This window comes from Molothrus ater, chromosome 19, assembly GCF_012460135.2.
Source record: "Molothrus ater isolate BHLD 08-10-18 breed brown headed cowbird chromosome 19, BPBGC_Mater_1.1, whole genome shotgun sequence".
In the NCBI taxonomy this organism is placed as follows: Eukaryota; Metazoa; Chordata; class Aves; order Passeriformes; family Icteridae; genus Molothrus; species Molothrus ater.
Genome location: NC_050496.2, coordinates 10,711,641 through 10,728,461, shown reverse-complemented (window position 1 = coordinate 10,728,461; position 16,821 = coordinate 10,711,641).

Sequence of the window (16,821 nt, the reverse complement as noted above, 5' to 3'; positions counted from 1 at the left end):
AAAAGTTTCGTTCCTTTTGTCCCTTTCTTTATTTTAGTGAAGGGAAATAAAATGCTACGGTGCAGGGTTCCCATCCCAAACTCCCGACCCTAGCAGGCAGAAGCCGGGCAAGCACAGCACAGCACCGCTCCTAAACCGAAAATCCTTCTCTTTAACCAAATGAAACATCCCTTCCAAAACAAGAGCTTTGATCCCCGGACTAAGATCTTTTGGAGCAAGGCTGGAAGCAAGGGAAGGACGAGCCTGGCTGCAGTGCATGGGATCCACGGCTTTGCTCCCCGAGTCACCTGTGGCAGCTCGGTCAGGCTGGCCAGGGTTGAAATATGCAGAAATCCAAATGGTTTTTAACAGCTTGTCCTCCCTACGGTGGACGTGGCCTAAGACAAAGAAAATAAGGATGAAATGCCTGGCCGGCAGCCTCGCAGGAACAAAAACAGCCTTGTAAGCACAGCCTGAAGTTTGGCAAGCCCCGGCTCTGCTGGACAGTGCAGGGGTGTTGGGTTCCAGGGCAGGTGTCCGCAGCAGGACGCTGTCCCTGCCCTGGGGAGGGACAACAGCTGAAATCCACGGGGGAGCCCGTGCTGTGCTGGAAAAACAAGGTGACCGCTGAATGCAGCGGGGCAGAGCCCCCCAGGCTTTAGGAATTGCCACAAACGCCTTGAATTGCACCCAGCGCTGCTGCAGCAACCCCTGAAACACCCAAAAAAAAAAAACAAAACGAGAGCTGGGGATGCTCCTGGGAAAGGCAGCGGCACCAGCAGCAGGTCAGCTGGAGCTGCTGAGGGATGGACTGCTCCGGAGAGCTCCTCACAATGTCCAGAGCAGGCTGTAAATACGATTCCTTGCTTCCCACAGCAATGCCAGCGCCCTGCAGTCACTCCTCGTTGCTTAAACTCTCCTCCTCCTCCTCCTCGTCCTCATTTGTTTGCTAAGTTTCCAAGTCTGCCATGAGCTCTGGGTGGGAAAGCTTTGCCCAAATGCTCTCTCCTGGCCTGGCAGAGGCTCCAGAACAGCCTCCCCGCGCTGCTGCTGCTCCATCCCAGCGAGTGCCGCTCCTGGCAGCGCCGGTGTTTGCCGGGTTCCCGCAGCCCCGGTGAGGAAGTGCCGCATTGTTGCAGCAATAAACACAACGGCCGAGGGCAGCTGGTTCACCAGAGCCACTTTTGTGAGCGCAGGAGGAGCAGAATTGGCGAGCTGGGGAGGGGGAAGCAGGGACAAGCGCTTCTGCTCCTTGGGCAATCCGGGGAGTTGGGCAATCACTGGTTGTGAGCTGTTCTTGGGTGGTTCTGTTCGTCTGAAGGGGGAAGAGAAGTCCAAAACTTATGGGTGATGGGTATGTGTCACAGACATCTTTTATGGAGGATTTTTTCCTCCTGAGAAGCTGAGAGGCCTCAGGAACAAAATGTAACCAATGGTTATCTGCTGCTGTGGAATGCAACAGGTGCATCTGGGATTGGGCTCATGTGGTTGTTTCTAATTAATGGCCAATCACAGCCCAGCTGGCTCGGACTCTGTCGGAGATACAAACCTTTGTTATCATTCCTTTTCTATTCTTAGCCAGCCTTCTGATGAAATCCTTTCTTCTATTCTTTTAGTATAGTTTTAATATAATATATATAATAAAATAATAAACCAAGCCTTCTGAAACATGGAGTCAGATCCTCGTCTCTTCCCTCATCCTCAGACCCCTGTGGACACGGTCACAGGTATGGGAAGTGAAATCTATAAGAGGGATAACTGCAATTAATTTATCCATTTGGCAGAGGAAGAGAATTAAATCCACAGGATTTGAAAGGCACAGTCACAGTTCATGTACCTGTATCAGAGAAAAAATATCCCTCATGTTTCTCTTTGTGTACTTCCCATGAACTGCTAAAACAGCAACAATGTGAAGTATTTGCCTGTTGGAATACCAGGAGCTGGAACTAGAGTTCCAACATTTGCCCATCTACGTGTCAGTGAAATAAAGAGCTGTGATGCACTCCTGCTAAGAGATGCTCTGCTGGGGGGTGGGTGCAGCAATTCCCTGTGCAAAACCTCCGAGATATTCCAGATTGCAGCACGGCTTTGGAGCCTCTTACTCAGCCTTTACTCATGATAAAAAACCCAGCCCTACTACAGATTTATCTGCCCAGATGAGTAAGGCTTACTCAGCCATTCAGCATTTCACACCAGGCAGGGCAGAGCAGATCCATCACCGCAGTTTCACAGCTTTCTCAGAGTCGGGGCAGCTCTGCCCAGAGAGCTCTTCTTTGAATGAAATATCGATTTAAAACCTATTGCACAGATAATGAAAACCATAACGGAGCTGCCTGCCTTCCAAACTTCCAAACAGGGAAGCTGAAGTTACAAGAGAAGTTTCTAAAAAACCCTTTCCTGTTGTAACAAGCCAGGACAAAGAGGGTGAGACAGCCGAAAATTTAACCCTCAGCGCTGAGCGAGGGGTTCCTTTTCCTTCTCTCCATGAATGGTTTTCCAGTCTGACCCAGCCTTGCCTCAGAAATCTCTCACTGAAATATTAGAAAAGCCAAGTGAAGTGGTCGTGGGCTGAGAGATTTTCAAGGCAAGACCTTGAAAATCTGCAGGGAAAAATGGTACTGAGGGAGAGGAAGGGGTTTGGGAGGGACATTCGAGAATTTTTCTCCCCTTTTTCTGTCACAGTTCTCCCCTCACTTGTCACCACAGCAAGGAGTTCCTTTTATTTCTCTCCTTGATTGGTTTTTCAGTCTGACCCAGCCTTGCCTCAGAAATCTCTCACCGAAACATTAGAAAAGCCACGTGAAATGGTCATGGGCTGAGAGATTTTCAAGGCAAGACCCTTTATCTGCAGGGAAAAATGGTACTGAGGGAGAGGAAGGGGTTTGGAAAGGAAGAACATTCGAGAATTTTTCTCCCCTTTTTCTGTCACGGTTCTCCCCTCGTTTGTCACCACGGCCACCCCTGTCCCTCAGCCTGCAGATTCCTCCTGGAAGGAAATTTGGGAGTTGTGCTGCAGGCCCAGACCTTGGAGCAGAGGCTTCAGCCCCTGTCTCACTCCAGGGGAGACGTTATTAAATTGCTTTTTCTGTCTTGGCGCTGAAAGGACCTAATTATCAGATTGCATTAGTCCTCATCTCTTCAAGTGGCCAAATCTGCTTTGGTTCTCAAGGATTTTATTGCCAGCTGAAAATGGCTTAATTGTATTGTGCTTGCAAAGAAAACACGGGCTGGGGGAACCAAAGCTTTCCACAAGAGGAGAAGAAATGCCATAAATAACACGCTGGGCTTTTATTTTTTTGGGTCTCACCATTTCCATGCATGTAAACTGGCATGAGTTTGCCTTTCTTCCCTAACCATGAAGTCAACTGGAAAAAATTCCTCAGGAAAAGGTGGTTTCCCCATTCCCAGTAACCTCCTGGGGTTTGGGCATGAACTGGAGCTTTATAGGTTTAATGCTGGGATCTCCGAGGGAAAATGAACCCACCTTGGGAACAGAGGGAATGGGCAAATCCAGGGGAAATTCCACAGAGAGAAGCCTGCACGTTTGATAAGGCTTGAGAGAGCAAATAAATAGATTTGCAAGCAAATGGGATCTACAGATGTGCAGTTCTGCTCCAAAAATAAAAGAGTTTGTCCATGGGAGGGATAAATTGGACAGAGGAAATTGAATTTAGGCTTTATGTACCTGAGAAGAGTGGAATTCACACTCCCCAACCACAGTTGTAAGTGTATATTTTGTGTCCAAAATCTTCATTTAAGATTTCAGGCTGTTTTAGCTGGGTTTATCCTGAAGGCAAATCACCAGCCAGTCACTGTATTTTGGAAAAAAACAAATATATTTTCATATATACATGAAATGCTTGCTGCTGCAGGAGGGGGATATGGGGAGAAAGGTGAAGAAATCCCGAATTACTGAATTCCAAACAGAAATCCACTTCTAGCAGGAGCTGTATCAAACTCCCAATCCAACAGCAACCCACAGATTCTGCCAAGGAAAACTCCTTTCCAAGGCTGGATTCCATGTGGCTCGCTTCTCACCAAATTAAGGTGCCTAATTTAAAGCATCTTTAGCTCCCAGCTGAACTTTCAGACCCAATAAAATGTGGTGTTGGTAAAAAGGGAGCTCTGAGCTCTCCGAGCAGGGTCAAAGGCCTTCGAATGTTCAGGAAATGTTCCTCTGATATTTAATGTACACCTGGCACATTCCCGACTTCCTCCAAGCAGGCAGGTCCAGCACCATGCAGGGACCCAGGACTGGGGATAATCCTCCAGAAATGTCAGGGACATCGATCTGGCATCGTCTGTGACACAGCAATGTTCCATGGGTTTCCTTCTCAAGCCATCAGTCAGCTTCGAGCTCAAAGACAGCAGTGGGGAGGTGGCTCCAGATTAATGAGGAGGAATTTCCAGATTAACGAGGAGGAATTTGCAGATTAATAAAGAGGAATTTTCAGATTAATAACGAGGAATTTTTAGATTAATGGGGAGGTGGTTTCAGATTAATGGGAAGGAATTTTCAGATTATTGAGGAGGAATTTTCAGATTAATGGGAAGGAATTTTTATATTAATGAGGAGGAATGTTCAGATTAATGGGAAGAAATTTTCAGATTATCAAGGAGGAATTTTCAAATTAATGAGGAATTTGCAGATTAATGAGGAGGAATGTTCAGATTAATGGGAAGGACTTTTCAGATTAATGGGAAGGAATTTTCAGATTAATGAGGAGGAATTTTCAGATTAAAAAAGAGGAATTTTTAGATTAATGGGGAGGTGGTGTCAGATTAATGGGAAGGAATTTGCAGATTATTGAGGAGGAATGTTCAGAGTAATGGGAAGGAATATTCAGACTAATGAGGATGAATTTTCAAATTATTGAGGAGGAATTTTCAGATTAGTGGGAAGGAATTTTCATATTAATGAGGAGGAATGTTCAGATTAATGGGAAGAAATTTTCAGATTAACAAGGAGGAATTTTCAAATTAATGAGGAATTTCCAGATTAACGAGGAGGAATTTTCAGATTAATAAAGAGGAATTTTCAGATTAATGAGGAGGTGGTTTCAGATTAATGGGAAGGAATTTGTAGATTATTGAGGAGGAATTTTCAGATTAGTGGGAAGGAATTTTCATATTAATGAGTAGGAATGTTCAGATTAATGGGAAGAAATTTTCAGATTACAAGGACGAATTTTCAAATTAATGAGGAGGAATTTTCATATTAATGAGAAGGAATTTTCATATTAATGGGAAGAAATTTTCATCTTAACAAAGAGGAATTTTCAAATTCATGGGGAGGAATTTTCATCTTAACAAAGAGAAATTTTCAAATTAATGAGGAGGAATTTTCAAATTAACGAGGAGGAACTTTTCAGATTAACGAGAAGGAATTAGTGTGAGTGATCAAAGTGACCAAGCAAGGACATTTTCCCAAAGCTGAGATTTTCCTATTCATCTCCCAGTTATCTGCTGCTCGCCCACAGCTCCCGTTCTTTGGCTGTCTCCAGGGAAAAGGAGTTCATGGTTAATAAAAGTTGCCAGAGGTGTGAGAACTTCTGGAGCTGCCATGGGGATGTTGACAATTCCTGGAAGGAAAAGGGTTAAGAGCCAGCAGCTCTCACACACACACACAAGTGTGGGGCTGCACTTTCATTCTCTCCCTTCCAGCTCCAGCTCTTCAGTGCCAAATTTCCCAAAATCGGGATGAACACAGCAGGGTGAGGAGATCTTGGTGGTTTTAAACCAGGTTTAAAACATCTGGGTTTTTTTTAAACCAGGTTTAAAACCTCTGGGGTTTTTTTTTTAAACCTAGTTTAAAACCTTTTCTGGTTTTAAAACCTTTTCTGGTTTTAAAACCTCTGGTTATGGATCTTGCGCATGAGCAGGAGGCTCTCAAGGATGTCCTTTGGTTTTTTAGTGGGCAGTTCAGATCAGAGTGATAAAACCCCAGAATTTGGGTTGAAAGGGACCTTAAAGCCCCATCCCAGCCCTGCCATGGGACACCTTCCACATTCCCAGGCTGCTCCCAGCCCTGCCCAGCCTGGCCTTGCACATTCCAGGGATCCAGGGGCAGCCACAGCTGCTCTGGGAATTCCATTCCAGCCCCTCCCCACCCTCACAGGGAAGGATTTTTTCCCAATATTCCATTTATCTCTGCCCTCTATCAGTTTTATTCCATTCCCCTTGTTCAAAATCTCCATCCCTTGTCCAAAATCTCTCTCCATCTCTCCTGTCACCTCCCTCAGGCCCTGCAAGGCCACAACGAGGTCACCACGAAGCTTCACTTCTCCAGCCTGAACAACCCCAATTCCCTCATCTTTTCCAACCCCAATTCTTCTCTTTCAGGAGAAAAGGCAACGAGATTTGGGATTGTTCAGCTAATTTTAAGAGAAAAGGCAACGAGAATTGGGATTGTTCAGCTAATTTCAGGAGAAAAGGCAATGAGAATTGGGATTTTCCAGCTAATTTTAGGAGAAAAGGCAACGAGAATTGGGATTATTCAGCCATTTTTAGGAGAAAAGGCAAAGAAAATGGGATGGCAAAGGCAAAGAAGATGGGATATTGGGAAAAATCCCTGAATAAAATCAGTTTTATTCCATTCCCTTTGTCCTGTCCCTCCATCCCCTGTCCAAAATCTCTCTCCATCTCTCCTGTCACCTCCCTCAGGCCCTGCAAGGCCACAACGAGGTCACCACGAAGCTTCACTTCTCCAGCCTGAACAACCCCAACTCTCTCATCTTTTCCAACCCCAATTCTTCTCTTTTGGGAGAAAAGGCAATGAGAATTGGGATTTTCCAGCTAATTTTAGGAGAAAAGGCAACGAGAATTGGGATTGTTCAGCCAATTTTAGGAGAAAAGGCAACAAGAATTGAGATTTTTCAGCCATTTTGGGAGAAAAGGGAAGAGGAATTGGGATTGTTCAGCCAATTTTAAGAGAAAAGGCAACGAGAATTGGGATTTTTCAGCCATTTCAGGAGAAAAGGCAAAGAAAATTGGGATTGTTCAGCCATTTTAAGAGAAAAGGCAACGAGAATTGGGATTGTTCAGCCAATTTCAGGAGAAAAGGCAACAAGATTTGGGATTGTTGAGCCAATTTTAGGAGAAAAGGCAAAGGGAATTGGGATTGTTCAGCCAATTTTAAGAGAAAAGGCAAAGAAAATTGGGATTGCTCGGCCAATTCAAGTCACCTGCTCGCCCCAAAGCCCTCGTGGGGCTCAGAAAACTTCCAGCTTTCCCCTGCAGAGCCCAGGAGGCTCAGAGAGAGGGGCTGGGCTGTGTTTTGTGTTTTTCTGGCTGCAGCAGGCAGGGATAAAGCAGAGACCTGAGAGTGGCACCACGGGCAGAGCCGTGGAAATCTTCCAATGGGAAAGGGAGGGGCAGGAGAGAACAAGAACTTGGTGGCAGCAGAAAGAGCTGGAAGGTTCTGGAAGGTTTCTGGAAGGTTTCTGGAAGGCTTCTGGAAGGTTCTGGAAGGTTTCTGGAAGGTTTCTGGAAGGTTTCTGGAAGGCTTCTGGAAGGTTTCTGGAAGGTTCTGGAAGGTTCTGGAAGGTTTCTGGAAGGTTTCTGGAAGGCTTGTGGAAGGTTGTGGAAGGTTTCTGGAATGCTTCTGGAAGGTTCTGGAAGGTTTCTGGAAGGTTTCTGGAAGGTTCTGGAAGGTTTCTGTCCTCAGCAAAATGATTGCAAATCTCCTGCCTTTTCTGCACCTCTCCTCCCGAGCTGTTTGCAGCCACACCTCGGGCTCCATGAACGGGGCAGCTTCACCTTCCCCTTCAACCCCAGGAGGGGTTTGGTGGCTCCTGAGGGATTTGCTGTGGGATTTGTGGGCACAGGATGGAGCCTCTGGCAGACCCTGAGTGGATTTTCCCTTCCCTCTGGGCTGGCACCCACAGTTTTGGGCAGGAATCCAGAATCCCACTGCAGCCCTGTGGCTCCAAGGAAGCCAAGGCTGATCCCAGAGATTCCCACCCCTCCTCAGAGCACAAACCTCTGCTCGGAGTTGTGCTTTGGTAGATACTGCAGTTTAATTTCATTTTTAATTTCATTTTGGAGGCCAAACACCTCCTGAGGTCACCTGTGGCAGGCAGAGGGGACACCCAGCACCCTGAGTGGTTTCCCTGCTGCATTTCTGCTGCTGAGCATTTATTACCACTGTAATTTATTCCCTATCCGGGCACCCACTCCAGTGAAAACTGCATTTATAAACCTGAAAGCATCTGATTTCTGCTAACACCACATAAATGACTGCTCTCCTCTCTTTCTCACACTTTTTCTCCCACTAGATTAGCTGAGATCAAATGTCCTCAGTGTTTTCCATCACTTTGTACCAGAGCCTCAGAATCCGCCTGGAGTCTGTGGCCACAACATAAATGACAATATCAGAGTTTATTTTCTCTCCTGGAAAGCAAATAAACTGTGCTAAAACCAGAGAATTAGATCACTGGCCATTGTGGAAGGAAAACCACAGCAGCAAACAGGCTGGAGTTTCCTGAGGAGGCAGCTCTGGGCTTTTTACACCCACTGGGAACTTCCATGCCCACGGCACTGCAGAGACCCTGGCTGGGTTTGGGTGTGTTTGTGCTGCATTCTCCCATCAACCACCGCTGGATTTCTCCACCAGATGCACCAGGGATGGTCCTGGAGATGCTGGAGCTGGTGGGGAGCAGTCCCAGCTTTTTTTTGGGAGCCTTCACAGCATCTTTTCCCTGCTCAGGAAGCCAAGGAGATCCTGGCACACGTGGGGCTCAGCCCTTCCCAGAACTCCCGCAGGGCTGGGAAAGAGGAGCGCGAATTAAATCAGCTGGCACCTCTCAGAATGTCCCTCCAAAATAAAACTGAACAGATGAGTACAACCAACCCAAGCTCAGGAGTGTTGCTTAAACTTCCTGAGATTGTTTTGGGCTGATTACTTGGACCAGCCCTCCAAGGCCCACCCGTTAAAACACCTCTGCCACTTGAAAAATCTGTCGTCAGAGGGGAAATTATCCTCAGCCAGTAAAGGCCACAGCTTCCTTTCCTCTGCTATCACCATCTTGTGCTGCTTATTTGCTTTTCTGGTGCCATTTTGTGCCTCCAGGCCCAGCTCTGCCCTTCACTTACGCACAGGGGAAGGATTCCCCACCCACCCCGGGCATCCTGAGCTGGAACTGGGGCCAGACTGAATGTCCTGTGCTCTGTCCCAGCCTGACCTGGTGCCAGGAGGGGAAGGATGGTGGCAGGAGGAGGCTCTCTCCTGGTTTTTCACACTGGGAAATGCTGTGCCTCAGCGTGAGCCATGAGTTCCTTGGTAATCTCCCTAATTCTTCAGGAGTTGGCATTGATCCCCTGGTTTTATTTGAGCTGATGCCCAAACCCTATTAAACAGCCTTGTGACAGGGGCTGGAGGGGGAAAGGTTGTGCTTTTTCCCATCAGATGTTGGGCAATCAGCCTGGAAAGCTGATCAGTGTCACGGCTGGGGGCACTGAGGCCTGGGGACACCGTGGTGCTGTGGTGGCAGCACAGGTCCCGGGGCTCCTGTGGGTCCACAGGGCTGGGGTTGCTCCCCACAGGTGGGATGGGAGCTGCAGGAGCATCCTGGGCCCCTTCCCTGATCCCTTCCCTGCTTGCCTTCCTGGATCCTTTCCTTGAGTCCTTCCCTGGATCCCCTCTCTGCGTCCCTTCCCTGGTTCCCTCCCTGGATCCTTTCCCTGATCCTTTCCTTGAATCTCTTCACTGGATCCCTTCCCTGGATCCCCTTCCTGGATCCCCTTCCTGGATCCCCTCCCTGGGTCCCTTCTCTGGATCCTTTCCCTGGGTCCCTTTCCTGATTCCCTCCCTGGTTCCCTCCCTGGATTTTTTCCCTGAGCCTTTTCCCTGGATCCCCTCCCTGATCCCTCCCTGGGTCCTTTTCCTGAATCCCTTCCCTGTTTCCCTTCCTTGGATCCCTCCCTGATCACTCCCTGGATCCCCTCTCTGGATCCCTCCTTGGGTCCCTTCTCTGATTCCTTCCCTGATCCCTCCCTGGATCCTTTCCCTGGATCCCTTCCCTGGATCTCCTCCCTAAATCCCTTCCCTGATCCCTCCCTGGATCCCTCCCTGTTCCCCTCCCCTGGATCCCCTCCCTGGGTCCCTCCCCATCCCCAATTTTGGGCACTCTCCAGGATCCCCCTGCAGCCCTGTGGCTCCAAGGAAGCCAAGGCTGATCCCAGAGGTCCCTGTCCCTCCTCAGAGCACAAACCTCTGCTCAGAGCCGTGCTTTGGTAGACAACTCATTTGGATTTCATTTCATTTTCATTTTCAAGCGCCCCCTGAGGTCACCTGTGGCAGCAGAGGGGACACCCAGCGCCCAGCCCGGGACTGTCTGGATGTGACAAAGGGCAGGGATCACATGGAGGGACAATCAGAGGGGCAGACAAAGAGAGAAAGAGAATGAGCAGGGGCTCACCACGTCACCTGTGACAGCACTGGAAGGTGCCTGTGCTCTCTGCCACCAAGGGTGACACAAAAACCCTGTGCAGAACAGACCAGAGCAGGGAACAACGGGCTGGCTTTGTGCCTCTGGCCTGCTGGGGCGACCCCAGAGCTGGGGATTGAGTGCCAGCAGTGCCAATCCATTCTGGCTCTTTTTGTAAAAAAAAAAAAAAAAAAAAATCCAATCAACCAAACAACAACAAAAAAATAATAAAAAAAAACACAAAACAAGAAAAAAAAACCACAAAAAAAACCCCAAAACAAACAAACAAACAAACAAAACCCAAATAACAAAAAAAACACACCCAAAAAAAACCCCAAAAAAACCCCAAACAAAATCTAAACAAATAAAAAAACCAAGAAAAATACCCCAAAAAAAACCCCAAAAAAAACCCCCAAAACCAAAATCCACGACAGCAAACCAACCCACAAATCTACCCTCCAGCTTTCCAGAACCTTCCCAGCTCAGCTTTCCCTCATCCCCAGCTGTGCTGGGCTCCAGGGAGGGCAGGGTGGGTGCTCAGGGCAGGTTTTACCCTGCCCAGAGCTGTTTGCTTTGCATTATTCACACTCCCCAAGCCCTGGCAGATTGCTTCCCCTCTGACCCTTCTCCACTGTAATTTTTTCAAGCTGAAGTGTCTGTTCTGAATCTTCATCTGAAATGGCAATTGGCTTTGAATCTTTTTTGGAAGGCCCAGAAAGGAATGAGAGGTTTCCAAGCATCTTTGTGCTGTTTGGTGTCTGGAAGTGGCTCCTCTCAGGGGGGAGCAGAGAGAAGAAGCAGATCTGGGTGAGTAATTCAATCTGCAGCAGGTAATTTTCTGTGGGGCAGCACCTCAGCCCTCAAAGCTTTTGGTTCCCAGCACAAAACATCCCTGAGCTGGCTCTGCCCTGCCCTCAGCTGTGCTTCAGAGAACTCTGGGAAGGAGAAACCTCCCCAGGGAGCAGATCCCTGAGGAAAAACCCTGATTTCCTCTGCTCAAACCAGGCCCAGGAGGCTGGGGCAGGGTGCGGATCCTCCCTTGATGTGGAGAGGCTGCTTTCATCATCATCATCATCTCAGGTAAAATCAGCACTGTGCTAATTACCCCAGCTGTTTCAGAGGGGTGAGACTGGAGCTGGACCATGGTCACACAGAGGCCTCCCTGCTGGAGCTGCTCACCCCAAATCCTGAGGATTGCTACCACCAGAGCTTTGCCAAACCATTCTCCCTCTTTTTTGGTCCATAGTGAAGGAATTCTGTGGGTTTGGGGCTTCTGAACTAGCAGGGTTTGCTGGGGGCTGTAAAGAACCACTGCTTTACCTGGGACTTCTCCAAAAAGAAGGATAAAATGGGAGGAAAGACAAAAAGCACCTTCTAACAGAGTGGCTCCCTGTGGAAAAGGGGAGAGGAGTTTAATCAGGGCAGTGAGCAATTGCAGGAACTGCCATAAAACACTTCCCAAATTTCATTTCCCACTTCATATCCTACCACAGGTCACTCTGGAAAGCTTCCCATGGAATTGCTGAGGTCACATTTGCTTCCCATGAGTAAGGGCAGGGAAGGTTTCCCCTTGGAGGCACTCCCTGGCCTCTTTCTGATTTCCACTTGGAATTCTGAAAGCGTGGATGCAGAATTCCTACTTTTTCTGCCCCACTCAGAGCATGGCTACCCCAAGGAGGCATTTCCCAGCCAAAATTCCTGCTGGAGACACCCAGCACAGCCACTCAGAGCAGAGCAGCAGGACTGGGGGTGCTCAGCCTGGAGCAAAGGAGACTCAGGGGTGCCCCATCACCCTCACAGCTCCTGAAAGGTGCCTGTGCTCAGCTGGCCCTGGGCTCTGACACAACCAGAGCACACAGCCCCGAGCTGCACCAAGGGAAATACAGCTTGGAGAGCAGGGAAAAGTGTTTGACACAAAGGGTGATAAAGTTCTGGAATGTTCTGCCCAGGGAGGTGGTGGAGTCCCTGTCCCTGGGTGTGTTTAACAAAGCCTGGATGTGGCACTGGGGGCCAGGGTTTGGGTGAGGGGCTGGGGCTGGGCTGGACTCGATGGCCTTGGAGGTCTCTGACAACCTGGGGATTCTGTGAATTCTGGGAATTCTGTAAATTTTGTGATTCTATGAATTCTATGAATTCTGTGATTGAGTCTGTGATTAATTCTGTGATTGATTCTGTGGATTCTGTGATTGATTCTGTGGATTCTGTGGATTCTGGGATTCTGGAATTCGGTGAATTCTGTGATTCTGGGATTCTGTGAATTCTGTGAATTCTGCGATTCTGTGATTCTGTGGATTCTGTGGATTCTGTGATTGATTCTGTGATTCTGTGAATTCTGTGATTGATTCTGTGGATTCTGGGATTCTGTGATTGATTCTGTGATTCTGTGAATTCTGTGATTGATTCTGTGATTGATTCTGTGGATTCTGTGGATTCTGGAATTCTGTGAATTCTGTGAATTCTGTGAATTCTGTGAATTCTGTGATTGATTCTGTGATTGATTCTGTGATTCTGTGATTCTGTGATTCTGTGATTGATTCTGTGATTGATTCCGTGATTGATTCTGTGGATTCTGTGGATTCTGGAATTCTGTGAATTCTGTGAATTCTGTGAATTCTGTGATTGATTCTGTGATTGATTCTGTGATTCTGTGATTCTGTGATTCTGTGATTGATTCTGTGATTGATTCTGTGATTGATTCTGTGATTCTGTGATTGATTCTGTGGATTCTGTGACTCTGTGAATTCTGTGCCTGGGGAGGGCCTGGGGCAGCCTCCCCCCTGCTGCTGCTGCTGCTCTGCACCGCGGTCACACAGAGGCCACCAGCAGCTCCTTTTGGCACCTGGGCCAAGCCGGGATCGTGACAGACCAAAAATAGCCCCTCCTGCCCTGTCAGGCGAGGCGGGGAGACACCCTGTGATCAAAGATGGGGAAGCACGAGCAACCAAAGCACTGCCCAGTAGTCGCAGCAGAGCAGCTGCCTGACACTTGTGGAGCTTCCTAGAGCCCGGAGAAAGGATGTGAAGGAGGAGGAGGAGGAGGAGGAGGAGGAGGAGGAGGAGGAGGAGGAGGAGGATGATATGGAGGGCTCAGCAGATGTTTCATTGGAGCTGCTCCCATGCGTGAGAGAACGCACGGAGCCGCTCCACGGAAAATGTGCATCCAGAAGTGGACATGGCACTGGAGATGAGATAATTATTAAGGCATTTCTATTCTGGAGCCTTTCTGTGTGGAGTTTTACACGATAATAAATGCTGGCCTTGCCTTTCTACACGCACACACGTTCCCTGGCTCTTGGTCACTGATATGTCCCCAAGTCTGTCCCTTTGGCCACAAATAGCTCATTGCCCTATTTGAAAGGTTCCTGGTGGAGTGCAGCCAGGTTTGCCCGGCTATATTTACCTAAGCTGGCAAATTGGCCCTCCCGGCTCTGCTGCTATATATAAAGGGGAACGAAACAAAATAAACCAGCAAACTCCCAATCAATTCAAAAACAAAATGCGTTCTGCACTGCCTGACGGTGCTGAGTGTGAGATCTGTGCCCAGGTTTCCTGGGCATGGTCAGGAAATAAACTGGGAACACTGGGAATTCACTGGCAATACTGGGAGCTCACTGGCAATGCTGGGAGTTCACTGGCAACAGGTGTTATAATAGGTTATAGGGTTAGTGGTTTTGGGGTGACACTTCGGGACGGGCCCCGGGAGGTGCAGAGCGGCCCCCGAGGGGCTGCAGAGCCGAGGGGAGGCGGCGGGGGCTGAGCCTGGCGCGTCCCGGAGCCGCTGTCGCCGCTGTCGCCGCTGTCGCCGCTGTCCCGCGGATGCTCCGGTGACCGCTCGGCGCTGCCGCAGCTCCGGGCGCTGCCGCCAGGTGGCGGCCGAGGGACCGGGCCCGGGATCGGGATGGGATCGGGATCGGGATTGGGATTAGGATTAGGATGGGATCGGGATTGGACTGATTGGGATCAGGATAGGGATTGGGATCAGCGCTGGGATCAAGATTGATATTGGGATTGGGATCAGGATTGGAATCAGGATTGGGATTGGGACTGGGATCAGAATTGGGATTGAGATTGGAATCAGGATCAGGATTGGGATCAGGATCAGGACTGGGATCAGGACAGGGATTGGGATCGGGATTGGATTGGTTGGGATCAGGATCAAATTGATCAGGATCGGAATCAGCACAGGGATCAGGATCGGGATCAGGATTGGGATAGAGATGGGGATCCAGAACAGCACAGAGATAGGGACCAGGATTGGGATTGGGACAGGGATCAGGATGGTATTTGGGATTGGGGTTGGTCCAGACTCTAAAGGGAGATGGCAAAAAATAGGGAGAGTTGCTTGTAACATGGGAAGACAGTGATAGGAAAAGAGGTAATTGTTTAAAACTGAAAGAGGGGAGATTTAGATGAGATATTTGGGACAAACCCCCCATGAGCTGCAGCTGCCCCATCCCTGGAAGTGCCCAAGGCCAGGCTGGAGCAGCCAGGTCTGTGGAAGGTGTCCCTGCCCCTGTCAGGGGTGGCCCTGGATGAGCTTTGAGCTCCCTTCCATCCCAAACCATTCATTGAGTCCATGACACACCTGGGTGGGGAATTCTAGTGCATTTTTGACAGCCCAAGGTAACTTTGGTTGCTTGGCCTGAAGAAAACACTGAGAGGTGTCGACATCAGGGATCCAAACCCTCCTGGCTTTCCAGGGAGCAGCAGGAGCCCAAAGCAGAACTGCCCAGCCTCACACTGCCTTGGCTCAGTGTCCATCCCCAGCAGCTCCTCAGCCACCAGGACTCAGAAAAACCTGGAAATCCTGGGAGCAGCTCCTGTGCTGGGATTTTTAAACCCTGTGAAAATGATGCCTTGAGGAGGCTGAGCTGGAGCAGAGGCTGGGCAGAGCTACAGAACAAAGCAGAGATTTATTCAAAGCATCTCCTCCATGGATCCACCTTGGGCAGCACCAGAGCCCAGCCAGGGCTGCACCCAAGATGAACCAAAATGGCCCCAAAATGAACCCAAAATGAACCAAAATGGTCACAAAATGAACCCAAGATGAACCAAAATGGTCCCAAAATGCACGGCCGAGCACGGGGTCTCTCCCTGGGATCAGTTCTGCTCCATTTGCATCTTGCAGTTCATTGTCCCATTCCAGCTTTAGCCCCTGCAGTCCCACCCTGCTTGTTTTTCTCTCTCCAGCCCACGGGGTTTGTGCTCCTGGGCTGAGATTTGGATCATTTGTCCTTGGTGCCCAGCTGGAGCAGGAATTGTTTTGTGTCCCTGCTCTGTGCACAGAGCTCAGCATCCCCTGATGTGAGCCCAGCCCCACACACTAAAGCAGCACAGAACCTGAAAAATAGAAAAACCAAAACCTGAGGCATCAAAAACACTGATCCACATTTTCCAGCCCAGATGAAAACTTTCAGCTTCTTGCTTCAGCCTGGTTCTGTCACACTTCCCCTTGTCTGCCTAGAAGTGACTCTGTTGTCAGATGCTTCTTCCTTTTCCCTGCTTTGGGCCTCTCCTGCCCACCACAGCCACCAATTCCTTCTGTTTGCAGGTTCCCAGCTCCAGCCAGCAAAGATTTAAGAGACAAAAAAAGCTTACAAGCGATATTTTTCCCCCTCCTACACGACATTTCTGCTGCCCTGAAAGGTACCTGCTCTTCCCTGAAGTGAGCTCAGACCTCCTGCACAGCGTGTGAGAAACAAGGCATAAACAAGGGGATATTTCCTGTCCCACATCTGAAACCCAACTTCACAAAAACTATGCACTCAATGACACATGATAACAGGGGAGGAGATGCCAGCTTCCCTAATGAATGGTGGTGAGCAAGGCTGGAAAAATAAATGATATTATAATCTCTTATTATACCCCCTTTGACATAAATCAATCTTGACCCGGAACAACGGTGCTGCTTTCCAAGGGAAAATAACCAGGGTGAAGTTTTAATCATGAGTCAGGAGGCCAGTGCAGGGTGGTTTGTTAGAATTTTGCTTCAGCTGGTAAATTTTGTGGAAAGTCAGGGATGGGGTGAGCAACTTTCACACAGAAATTCCAATTCCTGCCTCTCAGCGGTGGCTGGGAAGGAGCTGCTGAACCTCAGCTTCAGGAATTGGCTTTTGGAAGCTCCAGGGAGATGTTCAAGGCTCTGGAAGAGCAGGAAGGTCCTGTTGTTTCACCATGGAACTGCCCAAAATACATCCAGGTTCTTTCCTTTCCCTGCAATTAATTGGGAATGACGGAGGCTCAGGGCTGTGCTCCTGCTGGGGACGCATGTGTTGTTCCTTTGGTTGGGTTTCTGGGAGTCTTCTTTCCATTTTTTATTGCTCAGCCCTACAATGGGCATGGAAAAAAAATCCCTGGGAAATCCTCATTGAGAAAGAGCAGATGGGGGAGGAAGAGCTTCCCTCTCATTTATCCCA